Source organism: Rhyacophila brunnea, unplaced genomic scaffold (assembly GCF_057557595.1).
Source record: "Rhyacophila brunnea isolate RB1 unplaced genomic scaffold, BYU_Rbru_1.0 scaffold_2, whole genome shotgun sequence".
Taxonomy (NCBI): Eukaryota; Metazoa; Arthropoda; class Insecta; order Trichoptera; family Rhyacophilidae; genus Rhyacophila; species Rhyacophila brunnea.
This window is the reverse complement of record NW_028232859.1, coordinates 44,132,573-44,145,397: the sequence shown is the minus strand read 5'-3', so window position 1 is coordinate 44,145,397 and position 12,825 is coordinate 44,132,573. Positions and strand designations below refer to the sequence as shown.

At 30.9% G+C, this 12,825-nt stretch overlaps 1 protein-coding gene and 1 long non-coding RNA gene across 2 annotated transcripts in view; one reads left to right on the top strand and one right to left on the bottom strand.

Moving 5' to 3' along the window:
- Nucleotides 1-11,169, bottom strand: part of LOC147072373 (uncharacterized) — a 95,137-nt gene extending 83,968 nt beyond the window's left edge. Inside the window, exon 1 of the mRNA XM_085947684.1 lies at nucleotides 10,813-11,169. The gene's annotated coding sequence lies outside the window, so the exon portion shown is untranslated. The remainder of the gene's footprint in view (nucleotides 1-10,812) is intronic.
- Nucleotides 11,122-12,825, top strand: part of LOC147072371 (uncharacterized) — a 31,477-nt gene continuing 29,773 nt past the window's right edge. Inside the window, exon 1 of the long non-coding RNA XR_015070711.1 lies at nucleotides 11,122-11,364. This is a non-coding gene — a long non-coding RNA (uncharacterized LOC147072371). The remainder of the gene's footprint in view (nucleotides 11,365-12,825) is intronic.

The following is a 12,825-nucleotide window of genomic DNA, read 5'->3' as shown; positions in this document are numbered from 1 at the left end:
CGCGTTTTCGTACCAACGCCGCGCACCGCCACCATGATCGAGGAACGTGTGCTGGGCAGGATATGCCGGTTCGCGTCCGGTCTGTGCACTTCACTTATCCACACCATGGATATAAATATATGAACAGCAATACCAACCAGATTATAGACGTGAGCAATCGTCAACTTTAAATACTAATTACACGGAACGATTCAGTTACCAACTCCAAACATGCTGACGTTTAATACCTCTATGATGATGATGCTTGATTTGATCGGTTCATAATATACACTCAGTTGCTAGTGTTAACAATTATAACTAAACCAAATATATATAATATATTGATCAGCTTGGTGGCTAACGTTAAACAGTCTTCCCACATATTATGTTTTACTTTAAATTTTAAAACCTTTAAATGCTAATGGAAACTGTTAGAGATAACATTTAGACTAGTAACGAGTTGTTGATTGTATTTACTAGGATTTTTTTGTAATACTAGTATTGTTAAAATAATGAATAAAGGTAGGTGTCTTCATTATTTAAACGTTAAATCTGTGTCATCAAAAACAAGCCTTGGTCATACGCAAGAAAGAACACACCACGTACGGCCATTCTAGGAAGCTAAAGGTTCGATCGTCGGTGTGTCGTGCCCAAAAAATACGATATTTATGCAATTTTAGCTTTAAATGCCTCGGCTTGTTAAATAAACCAGATCTGTGTTAACTAGGTATAAACGAACGCTTGGATTATTTCATTATGTAACTAATACTGTACTTACTTACTTATTTTTTTATAGCAACATTATTTATATTAATATTATCGTACTGTAGATTGACAGAACGTGTGGTGTAATGCATGCTTGGGATAGCAATACCGATCATAATTTTCAATTCCGGGATTAGTTTTATTTCAATTCCGGAATCAGACGTCAAAAGTGATTTGATATGAATTAATTATCAAGTATAAACAACAACAAAATCGATTAATAATTTAGTTTTAATTGAGTATCTGTATTTTTTAATATATAATTATTTGCGAGCACGTAATAATCTTTTAAAAATAGGTGGGTAATGAGATTTTTCTGAGATTACAATATTTTTTTCATACATTCCTAAACTTTGTTAAATTACAAATATATGGGTGACAAAAAAATACATATTGGAGAAAATCAATAAAATTGGCTATTTCTAAAATATCGGGATTCCAATTCAAACTTTTAAATCAAGAAATCGTCAACGAGTATGACAACAACGTAAGACCAAGAGTTGTGTAGGACATAAGTAGGGATTGCAATACCGGTGTTTCGAAACCGGGATTCCAGTCTTTATCAATACTGAAATACCGGTTTTAAATATTAAAAATACCGATATTTTCGGTATTAAGAAAGCAGACACGTTTACTTTTTCTAAAATGAAATTAATGGGATTTCTTCATTACTTTCTTAATTATTGCTTGTATACGTGAGTGTAGAAATTCTGTGCTGCGAAGATGCAAATATTTTGAATACAAAGGCTCCTTGCAGTTGTAATTTAAAAAGTTGATCCACCAAAACACCGTAAATCAATTAATTTTAAAACATAAAGGATACAAGAGAAGCAAACTAATATTTTAAGATGTCTTACAATATTTTCACTTATTAATATTATGAATACATATTTCTATAGGTAACAGAATATAATGTATATACTTTTTCTATAAAATATCAATGCTTAAAGAGATTTTAATAGTTATATATTATGTGTTTGTTTCTTTCTATAATGTTTTAACGAATGCCGGTATTCAATTAGAAATACCGAAATACCGGTATTGATATTTTTCACTGGTATTGCAATCCCTAGACATCATCCATAGGCATAGCGCCATGTAGTGGGCGAAATAATGAATTGATGAGTAACAACCTACCTACCTAGTATAAATAACAATGTATCTTTTTCATAAACCATTATTATTTAAAATGTATTGAACAGTAATGAGTAATGACACATAAATTTATATTTGTGTAGACGTAGGTACGTATCTAGTCGAGTGGTTATATTATAGAGATTATATACTCTATTGACGAAAGTTGCATGGATTTTGATATGCTTTAGGTAATATTGTATACCTACTCAATATGCGAGAAATACGACTCAGTTTAAGATTTAATAAATCTATGACCTCTTTTAACTGTTTCAAGACCCCTATTAAATATGCTGGCGAATAAATTGCGTGATTCGGGTCAAAGATACTACTCGCTGATTTGTTTTTCAAAATATGTTGAAAATTTGCATCAGTTGTGCCAATCTTACAAAAAATTACATTCGTATGACTATTAATAGTATTTTGCCCTATTGATAGATATCTTCTAGCAGAAAAGGATTAAGGATTTCTGCTTGGTGTTTTATAAAATTGATCTAGCTGCTTGGGAGTTTAGTTCTTTGTTTTAACGTCTTCACGTTAAATAAAACTTTAGTTAACTTTAACTTCTAACTACACAAACTCAATGTACACAATAGGTAATGAAAGTATTGAAAGTTGTTGACAATCAGTTGTTATGCAAAATTGTTTTCAAATACCTACATACCTGTACACTGTACACGTCGACAATGTAATATTTACATCATAAAATAAAGAGAATTATGAAACTGAAATAATGTTGTTTTTACTTAAAGAATACCTCTTATAGTTCTCAAGTTTTTGAACATAGTATAACATACATTTATGCAGCTCATTTCCTTTGCAGTTTACAAAAAAAAATACTAATAGTAAACTTACGTACATCCAAGGATAAATAAAACATATCCGACACTTCTGTCATAATGGAATTATAATCAATCAAATAAAATGTAAAATTAATCATTTATTAGGGACTACCTACCTATTTAATTTTACTTGACGATTTCTTTAACAAATTTGTACAGAAAAATTAAGTATTCAAATAATATATATGTATGTATAGTAGCAAAGGAACATCAAGAAAATAGTGTAATATATGTTTGGGTTATGCATTGCAGGGGTGATAGTATATTGAAGTAAGGTATATGAATGCAGAAATCCTGACAATATTAATTGGAACGATGGGCTACGTTTCAAAACGTCATGGCATCCAATACTTTCAGTAAAATCTAATATTCGATTTGATATCTTTTGTCGTCATAACTAACACACTACACTATCATAGTCAAAGTCTGAACATTTTTCATGGTCGACATAATACGTATTACCAGTAAAATCTTAATAGCAACACGCAATTCAGATTCGATGCAATAGTGAATAGGTAGATAGTGGTGTACGTTCTATGTTATTTTTTCCGCTTGCATGATCAACACCATTGTATAAACAAATGAAATGTGCCTAATATTATATTGAATTGTAGTTTCGGTTTAACTGTTTAGTTTTCAGTAATAATCTTTAGTGTCACAATTGAAGGCGATTACCAACTTCCTACTAGTTGGCTTTTCCGTCGTGAGTTGACGGAACATTGTATTTTTACAGCGTGAGATTATCAGCCCGATAGCCTGACTACTTTGTCGAGAGACCATTTCTCAAAACAAAATTTAGGACATCGTAAATAACCCTTATCAAAGACAACTAGGTTTGCACATATAAATTTAATTCTTTCGTGAACAAATAAATACCGATGAATTTGTTTGAAAAAAATAACCCCATGAATTATTATTGCAAATCTATGCACATTTATTTAGAGCATTGTTGTTATATTCTGCTAAAGTATCTACAGGTGTCCTTAGTCTAATGCGTAAGACACTAGCTTCATGCTAGATGTCCATGAGGTCACAATCATGACTCCCACACCCTAAAGGGGGCCTCCAGGCTAGGATCTTTGGTGGACCCCTACCTATCGCTAAGGATAAAGGCACTTTGATGCTTTACTTATTTTAAAAGAAACTAAAGCTGTTAAACTGTGGAAAAAATAAAATGGACTGACACCATTAGGTTAATTCACAGACACGTAAAAACAATTAAAACTGAATGATGAATATATGGTAATCTGTAAGATTTTTTATATTTATTTGAGATTATGTTAAAAAAATATTTATTAAAAATACTTACCTAGATTATGTAGTAAAATAATTGGCGGCGCTTTTCAGTGGACTGTAATATGACGGAATGGAATGGTCGGATGCTGCGAGGGGGGGGGGGGGTTATATAAAAGATGCCAGGCACTATACCGTATCCGCGTATAATTGCGACAAACGCGATAATCGGTATGTCACATAAGTTTAGCATAACCGCCTGATCTACGGCCAGCACGAATGAACACGTACACAAATGGTGTACGCGGTAAAATTAATGTGTATATATAAATATTAACTATAAGTACTCTAATAAGTGTGAAAAATGTCTTTACTGCCAAAATATAAACAACTTTGGTTCCTTCACATAAAAAAATACACTCTTACATTCCGTACGTAGTTTGACACATATTGATTTGCTATTTTGCTAAAATGTCCACTTTAATATTGAGATTTTTTATAATTCAATATGATGATTGTTGACAATTAATAGTGAAGTAAAATAGTGGTGTATCCAGGCTTTGAGAAAACCACATAAAAGATATATCGTGACCTCACCGAGATCGAATTCGGGGACCCCCAAATAAAAGACCTGCGTCTTGGCATTCATTTCCACCGGGGTCTCATTTTCCAGTATGGTAGACGAAAATATACATACAAAATAATTTGTCTAGCTATATGTACTAAGCCGACAACAATAATTATATGCTTTTTCATATTATACCTAATGTTATAGATAACATTTAAATTTAATGTATAGAAAAAAATATAAATTTATAGAAAAAAAATCATAAGCATATTAGATTTACCTCTGTTATTATTACACTGTTATGTTGCGTGCGATTCTATAGATAATTGGCACGCGTCTGCGTACTTTAAAAGCAATTTTCGGCTTTTGAAAATAATTACCTGCGTACACATTATCTGCGCCTAATTACGTATAATTGATTATGCAAATAAGTGTCATGCTTTTCTAACAAACATTTAGAAGTTATATGATTATTACATACTTGAGTATGAATATGATAATATGCATAAGTAAATTCCACAAGCAAATTGCAGTGTGCTCAGTCGAATTTCTTTTGTCGAAGCAATGGAAGGTGAAATTGAGTGTTTACCGACTAATATTTACAAATACTTCCACGGTTGATCGGTTGTTATAACTCAATAACGGAACAAAAAAGACATTGCGCCATTACGTATTTTTGACTGAGCACTGTGCAGTAATAGTTGTGTAAAACTATGTAAGTGTTATCGTTTAAGTTTGCAAGCTATTAAATGTATTATATTAATCCATCAATAGCAACGGTTTCCTGGATGATTCAAAATATATCGATAAATTTTATATACTCCAGACATGAACCTATAAGTAATCATATAAAATATATTAGCTAAAAGACAATAGTGACGCGGACGAAATTTATTTAATGTGAGAGTATAATAAATTCTGACGAAAAAAACTTACGTGAGACCCATAAAATTGGGTTACATGTAAGTTGTACGTATGCAGTTCATCGTGGGACACTTATTCGTGCGCCGCAGTACGTGAAACATGAGTTCGTATAACATTTTATCAAATGACGAGTTCTTCGTTGAACATTTCACCGTGGAATACATTTGCACGTATCTTACAAAATGCGGCGATAGTTTGCTGTTACAATTAGATTAACTCTAACCTAACCTAACCTAGTAAATACATCTCCACATGTTGTAGCATACGCACAAATATACTCCACAGTGAAATGTTCAACGAAGAACTCGTCATTTAATTTGATTAAATATTACACGAACTCATATGTTTCACATACTGCGGCGCACGAATAAGTGTCCTGCGGTGTACTGTTTACGTACGAATTTCCGGATACGATAAAATTGTTATCAAAATTACACCGACGATTGAATATAGTTAATACCTACTTATTGAATATATCCTTAGTTTATAAAGCAGTGTTTCTCAAATTAGTAAATGTCGAATCATTTGTCATGTCTCACTTTATTTGAATGATTATTTGTTAAAAATCTCAAAGTTATTTCGGAAGAAATCCGTAATCCAATCCACCATTATTGGTTGCTAAAGGGGTGGTCCTAGCAACTAAATTATCAATATATACGTGCGTTACTATGGAAATCAAAATGACATTTCATTATTCTATATTTGTTTGTTTGTCGCAAAATAGCAAAAAAATGATTTGTTGACAATGGCCTTATTTGTGCTAAATTATTAATACATAGAATTGTCAAGTTTATATGATTCACAGAAAATTTAAAAACATTGTATATAAAAAGTTCTTTTTATCTTGTAATTATTTAGTTTCAAATTGTCTGAAAATGCGTTAGATACGCCTATCTGTTTTGTTATTTATTTTCAAATATCTTAAAAAGACAAATTTAATATAACTACCAAAAATCTTTAAATATACATACACACTACTATGTAAATATTCTAAGAATTAGAATTAAAGCATTTGCACGAAACACACTCCCAAATGCGGTGGTTTTAGGCACGTGATGTGTGTGGCGTTTACAGATTTTTAGGCACCCTTGTGAAAAATTTGCCTGCAATAAACCGCCATTACAATATGTATATACAACGATAGTTATGTTATCTGACTTTTTTATGCTTCAGTTATTTTTTTAACTAAGATGTCGATATCTAATAAAGCAGTGGTCTCCAAACTCAATAAGGATGTGAACTACTTTCAGAAATTGAAATTGTCTGGTGAGCTACATATACATATTCCTTCTGTATAATTTGTATCATCGTCCTTTATCGTATCATACATAATATTATTATATTACTTAAAATAAATTAGAACATCGGACTTCCAATAAAACAAAAAATGGGTACTTTAATTATTTATTTATAAACAAAAAAATATCTCGAAATAAGTGTGAGTAAAAATAAATATAATTAGTGAAAAGAATGACATTCACCTTCCTCCACAATTTTCCAATTCTCGGTGAGTATATACCTTGTCACTTCCATCTGAATGCAATTATCAAGATGTACACCGGTGAGTCTGTTTCTATATTTACTTTTAACCACCTTCATAGTGGAAAACGTTGATTCATATAAGTAGGTATAACAAAACAATCCCTTCATTTTTTGAGCGCAATTCGAACTAAAATTGGATACTTTTCTGTTGGGATGTAAGGCCATACAGATTCTACAGTTGAGACAACACTCTTAAGCGACAAATCACATTCAAATTTAAAAATATCTTAGGCAAGCTACCGGTAGCTCGCGAGCGACCGTTTGGCAATCACTGTAATAAAGCGACCGCATCTTCTGCTTCATTGAAAACCGCCACTCCTCTCTAGTAGTATTTTTCTATTCGTCCCATCATTCGCTGCCCTTCTTAATATGCCACCCCATGCAACGCATTACACCGATTTTTTTTAGAATTATTAATAACCATGTCCTTGCTTTTTTGTACAAGGTGGTTATTAGTAATTTTGAACAATCACAAACACCCAGGCTTTGAGAAAATCACATAAATATTGTTATAGAACTCAGAACTCTCGAATCAAACCCAGAACTCTCGGGTGGAAGGCCAGCGCCTTATACACTGCACTACGAAAGCCGTATGGACGTCACCGATTATTTACTCTTTGTATTCTAATGTTTTCTTTCATACATATCAAAAATCAAAACACCATGTTCAATATGTTGACTGGTATCTAACCAAAACTATATTATTATGGAACTGTCTATTAAATTAAACACTGTACCTATATTGCATGTGCATAATTGATGTGTATATCTTTTTAATCTCAAATGCACGAGAATGGTTACATCAAATTGTATGTAATTTCATTCTTTTCCCATATCTTTTGAATCAGCCCAACACGGAAAATAATAAATGACACAGTAATAATAATAAAATTGTTTAATACCATAATAATATAAACATAAAAGTAACTTACTGTTAGATGGTTTTGCATGAGGTATTGCCAATAGAACGACTAATTTAGATACATTTTCATAAAATAGGACGTGGATTTTTTTTAAATATGATTCAAATTCAAATTGTTAAAAATGCGACAAATACAGTACAGAAAGTAAAAACCCTTGTACATGAGAAAAAAAATACGATGTACCTTAACATACAAACAGTATTTTTATATTCATTTGACTTATTTTCATATCGTGATTTTTTTCTATTCTATTCTGCCAACATAAAAAATCAAAAATTAACCACGTTTTTACGATTTTTCAAAAATCTATTAAATTATAATTATATCTCGATACTACAACTAGATAACTTGATTTTCACTATTTTTTTATATAACTATTGACTATATTTTTACATTACCTTCTCTACAAAATGATAAAACTAGGTATGTCAGAAGTTAATGGGAACTGTATTTATTAACTATAAAACCATAAACCCATTAATAAATAAAATTATATATATACAATATTTTTTCATATAATTGAACATTATTTAATTGTTCCCAATTAGACTAACACAATTTTCCCATTTTTATTTAAAATAATAATTATAGCCTATAGTTTATGTTAATCAAGTAAAGTTTAAATTTCATTTTCGCAACAATTACCAAATCAGAGTTATCTAGTTGTAGTATTGAGGTGACGATTTCAATTAATAACTTTAGTATATTGTTGTTTAGTTTAATTAATAAAAGATTCAACACTACATTACTGTAAGTATTAAATATTTATAGAAATACGGTTAAAACTTTGAAACCACGTCTCTCCTAATCACCAAATATTTGGATAAGTTTATTTATTTTATTTTAACAAGGCAGTCATATTTCTTTAAAAATTGTTGTTTAAAATATAATCATTCATCACGGACTGTGTCGTCTGTACCAATATTAGATACTCAATATAAAAATAAAATAAAATAAACAAACAGTGTACTACTTTATCGGTGTATATAATAACGGGTTCGTCTGCTCTTCACAAATATTCTCAACTGAATATTTTTGTATCAGTTGAAGATAGTTATGTAAAACAAAGACGATAAAGAGCTTTATAATTTCTTAGTATGAAGGGAGTTTCTTGTGAGTTTGTCTATTGTTTGGACCCCGCATTAGTTGAAGTACAACATTATATGAAAGGGAATTCAAAATGTATTTTTAGGTTTTTTTACTTGTGGCTGTATGGACACTATATGCGGTTTTGTCCAACTGACTTTCTCTTAGGTATGCTTACATACCGTAGTCCAAAAGTTAGAAGAGATTTTACCTACGTTTTTTTCCGACTTATAGGTATGCGGTATAAATGAGAACTCTACCAATTTTGGTTGTGTTGAGCTGTTTTTTCCTTAAGTATTATAACTATCGTAGAAATCAGAAAATGTTCTCCCTATTGATATACTCCACCTGCATGATGATGAGTTTACTTGGACGTTGTTTTATATTTTTTTAAACTAGGTATAAGTATCATTAAAATTTACTTTATAATTTTTGTATTTCCTCTTTATACTCTTTTTATATCTACTGTTTTTTTAATACAGCATTAAAAAGAGCACAAGGTGAAAACCCAGAAATCTATAAATACTGCTATTATTTTTTGTTTTGTCTTGAACGTCTTAAATATTTAATTTGTAATATTCACTATTTATGTAAATAAATAAATCTAAATTTGAATTCGAACGTACTATAAACTATTTTATTTATACAACGAAGATTTTACAATGTAACATTATTTTACACACTTTGAAAACATCTCATATAATAATATATAAGTACATACTATGAAAAATTACGACACTACTGGTTTCGCGCCAATATACTTTACCAATTGAGCTTAGGGTCAGTTTTTTTTCAAAAAGTGTTTTCCTAGTAGGTATGTATATATCTGAGGTGTTTTCAAATTATATACGTACCTCAAACGGTCTAATACTTTATCTCATATAAACATCTTCCACCAAGAAATAGTCCACCAACAGTTACAGTTACATTCAAGTAAATGATTATTTACGATATTAATTAAATATTGATTACGATATAATTTTATTATTACATACTAAGAGTACCTTTTAATAACAGCAACTTTTCAAGAGAACCATTTCAATTTTATTAACTATGGTAACTGTTATTTGGCTATCAGGCTATCCAATATAATGAAATAAATGTTGTGTATTTTAAATAGGAAAAAAAATCTATCAATTTCAGTGGATCTCCTTCTGACTTTTACACCATAAAAAAGAAAATGTAGATGGCCTAGCTCTAATAGGTATCTCTCATTGTGTTCTAGGGTTTTTTTCATTAAAGACAATGCTAAGACTTATTATGATGATTATGGCCCGAATAAAAATTAAGAATATAAGTCTTAAACCTGAAAAATATTCGGTACAAGTCTGTTTACTGAAAGCCAGGCGGGAAAAGCGAAAATTTTCATAGCCAATTTCGGCAAGAATTCATGAAGTCAAGAATTTTAACCTAATAATCCAGTATATTCGCTATTTTCAAGAACCAAATAATCTGTTTTACTTTTAGTATTAATAAGTACGTATCTACGTAACCAGTGACAATTTTGTATGAAGTATGAACATCTTAAAAATACGCTTATTTTTCACAATCTCAGTGTATGTAACAAACTGAAACATAAAACAATTGTAAAGTAAAAACATAATCACTCAATGTTGGTCTATTGCCTAGATTTTTTTTATAAGGAGGCCTTCAAACTTGTCTGTGCCTCAGGCTTTTCCGTACCTACCCAAAACTACCACCGTACCATTACGATAATAGGCAATATTTCACGAAAACATTAACGATGTCGAATTCTAAAAATATTTTATAGATTTTAATATGTTTACTATGTAAATATATTTCACACTGTACTTACAATATAAAACAGCGAGTTCCAAAGTGTTAATATTTCCTTAAAACTCAAAATAATTGATTTATTAAAATATATTTTTATCACAAATACTGTATACGTTGCTCACAATATACAAATACTGATTGTTATTAGGTATTAATTTTAAATTATATATTAATTAGTTAATAAAAATACGGCACTTTTCTCACAGCACTGTTAAATTATGTCTTTTTTTAAATTGATATGTTTTAAATAATAATACTGGGAAAATCGCGATGCATTCTGTTTTATTTTATCGCAATGTATCGGGCAGAGTTGAGCCGTGTTTTCGTTACTCTTGAGGTGCACTGCGAGAGAGTTGGCGCATTACCGTGTACTGTCGACTGGTGCAAGTCGACCCGCGGATTGTGATACCGAGGCAGTCGGTGTAAGTCCCCGCGCCGTGACACTTTCCAAGGACCGTTTTTCTGCCGAGGGCATGAACGCTGGTTCGACACTCGAGGGCCGAGCAAGAAAATTAGACTACATCATTTTGAGAAGCCTTTAGGAAAAAAAAACTTTGGAAAAACTGACGAGGTATGTGCGTAATCTACAGTATATAATAAAGGGCCGATCGTACAAATAATGCGTGTATTGTCGCATAACTTCTTCTACTCGTGCTGACCGCTCGCTAGCATGCTTCACACATAGTTTTGCAAACTGTCGTTAACAAAATCATACCAGACGGGGTACGAAAACAAGCTATTTGGCAGGACAAAACGCTAGTTTTTGTGAAAATAAAATTTAAAGTAAATTTACTTATTGTACCTAAAACGAAGTCAATACCTTTCCTTTTGCATATCGAAAAAAGTAAAAAAAAATCGAAAAAATGTCTACACGCGTAAAAAACAACACATTTTGCCAGAAATAAATTTTAAAATGACAACAATGTGTCAACAGCGTTCAAGTTTCGTTCCATGTCATTCCGATAATCGTCAAACTGATGTGACATACCTAAACACACATGAAATTAAATGATACCTTTTCACTATAAAGCCATGAATGCTCCTATTGATTCAACGTGTAAAATGATATTGTTTTATTTCTCACGCCACAAACCTACCTACATTAAGTAGGTATCTCATAGTTAAAAATTAGATGGGCATGAAAATAAATAAACTAAATATCTAGTGTATTTTCAGCACATTTAAAGCTATTGGAGGCATCAAAAAATGTTTTCAAAACGCCACAAGCCAGATGCGTTTTTTGCAAGCTAGATCTATCCTATCTAGCCTATCGAAAAATGGTGGATCTGGCAATAAAAACGCTAAATTGGCAACACTGCCATCAACGTATCTACCGATCCAGCTATCTTTCTTGCAAATAATTTCAAATAACAACGCTATATAAGATGTTTTTGATTCCGTCAATAAATGGCTACCTATTTTGTAATTTAAATCAGGATAATGATGATACTAACTACTGGTGTCAAGAATGATCCAAAAGTTTATTTATAAACGCCCTTACGAAAATAATTGGACGTATTTCTGCAAACAAGATCCAAACCACACGTATAACACTCTGAGAAAATTCAACATTTGAGAGAAGATTGATTTAAAAAATATTTTGTGTCATTATTTAATTTAAACATCTGATGCGATAAAATTATCAAATCTTAGAACAATTATTTATTATCATGTTCCCACCAAAATCATTCTTAACTCTTCGGTCTTCGTAACTTGGTTCAAGTTCCCCATCAGAACGAATGTGATATTTCATGATGCTGTGTATCATGCGATTAACCGATTTCATGGCACCGTAAAGGTTGATTTATTTATTTTTAACTATATAATGTTTGTGAACGTGTTAAATATTATTTTCAATTGTTTTTATCATTTTACTTTAATATTTACATAAGCACATACTTTCTCTTCCACTTTCTTGTTATAGGTATTGGTTGTTATTAATCACTTTGATAATTTGTATCTATTATGTATTATAGCACATTGGCCAATTGCTGTAATGCCATAATACTCTTTGTTTTAAATAAATAAACCA